We start from the raw sequence: 3,457 nt of genomic DNA, 5'->3' as shown, positions 1-3,457 counted from the left end.
TTTTTTTTGATAAACTTAAATTTGCCGATCAACGAAAAAAAAAATTGTTATAAAGTTTTTGTTTATTTTATTTTTTTGACAAACTCCTTCAAGGGAATTTATAAATAAAAGAAAATGAAAAAACATTAGCAATGAGTTATAACATTTAACCTCCAAAATAAAAAAGAGGCGGAAAAGAGCGAATGTTAAACTTCAAATTTAAATTAATGTCAATTTTGTTCACATTCCCGAGCTCTATATTGTTCTATATTAATTTTGGCATTACCAGTTATATTATTATTGATTGGAGATGGACTAAGACTTCGTTATATTTCGAGCCTAAATCACGATGCTAAATGGAAATATCTTAACAAGTTGTATTATGAATATACTGAAGCTTTAGTAATACCAGTGAGCTTCAGTAAATCACGATGAATAAATGAAATACAAAAGACAATGTGTTTCCTGATACAGCTTGTCTGGTCTTTATTAATGCAACGTGAATTAGGCTCGAAATATAGTGAAACTTTAGTCACTAACAATAATATGACTGTAGTACCAAAATCATCATGCCATTTAAATTCTCGAATTCGTTGCCCAAAAATTTGAATATTGGTCTTAATTAGGTCATTCATACACATCAAATCGTTACAGTAGTACACCTAACATTACATGAAAAATTTTACGAACACCCTCGAGGGAATTTATAAAGGGAATTTATAAATGAAAGAGAATGAAAAATATAGCAATGAGTTATATAAAATTTGACCTCTACATTATTATTTATTGATTTTGGCATTAGTAGTTAGTTATAGTATTGTGGTTGGAAAAGGAGGATTAAAGCTTCACTAAAGTTTGAGCTTAAACCACGCTGCATTAATGCAAATCACTTGGCAAGTTGTATTAGGAAACACATTTTACTTTATATTTAGAAAAATAATATGTTTCCTAATACAACTTGTCAAGTGGTCTTCATTAATTCAACGTGATTTAAGCTTGACATATAGTAAAATTTTATTAATACCAACAATAAGATGACGAACAAAACCAAAATCAGTATACCATTTAAAATCTCGCAATCATTTCCTAAAAATTGAATATCGGTCTTAATTGGAATCGTATACGCAAAACCGACATAACAGAATACCTAACTTTATAGAAAATATTAACTTAGTTCCTACCCGTTATGGAGAGAGACAGTCCTTTTCAGGTAGAAAATTTAGTTTTATTTTGTCAGGGATGAGTTGAAGATATTTTTTTCTTAGGATTATTTGAAAGATAAAAACGCCTAGAAAACAAGTAAAAAGAGCTAGTGGAGATATTATTTTCATTTAGCCACGACGGGAGCCTTATATGAGCAATTCTTTCACTTGGAAACATAGTATATTAAGAATGGCTTATGAATACTCATCAAAGAAATTCATAAATTTCATATCATCTTTTTTTTTAATCTTTTACAGGAAAATCATGATATTATTTGTACAAAAAATATAAGAAGAAGCATAAGTACTTTTGGGTGGTAAGATGGAGTGAATCTCACAAATCTTCAGAAGGCTTGAGATTTTATAATGGTTAGCCACATTTACTGCAGCTTTACAAATTATTTATTTATTTTTATTCTAAAAAGTTTTTATTGATTGATTAATAAATTACAATAGGTATTTCCTTTGGATATGCAAGAACTAATATCCAGAGGGAAATTTTAATAATACTCCAAATTCAACTTGCTAATCCTGGACTTCTTAGCTAAAAAATTTGTGACAATATTGTTTTGGCGTCTAACATATTTACAGAACCAATAAGGTTTATTTTGCATAAGAAACTTAATATCCAAAATTAAATTGTGATTCATCCAATGAATACTAGGAGAAGGATCATTGACATACTTAGTAAGTAGATATATCGTAACTTAATTATATTTCCCCAAGAAACAATTTTACAATTTACGGAGCCAATTTTTCATAACAAATATTGTGTCTACAAGAACCAACAAGAATATCTCATTTGTCATTTTGAATTGTTTTGAATAGTTTCGATATCCATGCAAAACATTAAAATCATTCCTACTTTCGATTGGGCATTGTTTCAAAATTAATTAAAGACCAAATAACAACTCATCCAATCTTAACTCAATTTTCTTTCATACAGATTTTGTCGACTTTGAAACTAGGATAGGAGTTTGTTTCTCAACCACATCCTTAGAGGCTTTGTAAGCATCTTTAAATGCTTCTTGAGCATCAGAAGGGACTCTTTGTATGCTTGTTTTTGCTCATCACTGAGCATTTGTCTCTTTGGGTCTCGATATCTCTAATAATTCTTACTCGATCCACATTTATCACTCATCAAGTTATAATAAATCTTGTTGTAGATGTCATTTTGAAAGATGTTTATAAGTCTTCTTAAGTAACCAGGACAGCTGGTCAATTAGAGTTCGAATAAATCGGATCCCTGTCAAGAATCATGGAAAGGAATGTCATGTATAGGTTCATCCATCATATCCATCTCCCTATCCAAATCCTCCTTCTCCGCCTTGAACTCCAGCACTTGCTTCTCTAGCTCCAATACCCGATTGCGAGCCTCTGAAGAAGAATTAAGGAGAAGACTAATTAAAAGGTGAAAAGTCCTAATATAATGACGAAAAAATAATAGCCCATAAAAGCTACCTTCATGCTTACCTAACACAGAATTTAGAGTTTGCTCAAGTTGGATCTTTGGTGGTCCAAATAACTAAATTGTGCCTCAACAGAAGTAACTGAACCATCGACAATAGGGCGCGATAGCATATGTCTTTCACAAGCCTTCTCAAGCTCAAGGTCCAGCATGCTCCAGTCTGGAGGTAATTGTCTATCGGCTCTTACCACCCACTCGATATTTCTCGGTATCACTCACGGCATATCATTCCATGTCTCACTGACTCTATCTACTTACTGGCCTCTGCTTTTTATGACGTCTCGTTTAACCTTACAAAGTTTTTCACGATCCACCTCAGCCTGCTGGAGTATAGGCAAATGATCGGACTGCCATTGAATGGACTTGTTCTTCTGAGCTTGGATTCACTGATCTTATATGAATGAGACACCACAAACTTCTTCACTTCTTCCATCTTGTCACGAAGCTCCTTGATACGATCACGATGGACATTCACATACTCTTCTGACAACTTAAGCTGCTCGGTCAAAGTATCAATCTTGCATTCTAGAGAACTAAGATCGATTCTAACAGCATGAAGCTCTCGACTATACATCCGAGAAACATCATCGGGCCTCTATTCGAGACGACGAATTGTTGCTACCAATAGAAGGACCGCTTTAGACCCAAAGAGCCTAACATACTCAAAGAAAAAGATAAAAAGGTTAAATACCTTCATTCGCTTGTTTATCCTGGAGCAACCCTTCATTCTCTAGTTTAGCAGCATCTAGCTCAAATTGAATATGACGAACATCACCCTCAACAGCCTTGGTGCACTTCCTTGACACAT

The sequence above is a fragment of the Papaver somniferum genome, chromosome 5, assembly GCF_003573695.1.
Source record: "Papaver somniferum cultivar HN1 chromosome 5, ASM357369v1, whole genome shotgun sequence".
In the NCBI taxonomy this organism is placed as follows: domain Eukaryota; kingdom Viridiplantae; phylum Streptophyta; class Magnoliopsida; order Ranunculales; family Papaveraceae; genus Papaver; species Papaver somniferum.
The sequence above is the reverse complement of the archived record's forward strand: the minus strand, read 5'-3'. Positions refer to the sequence as shown.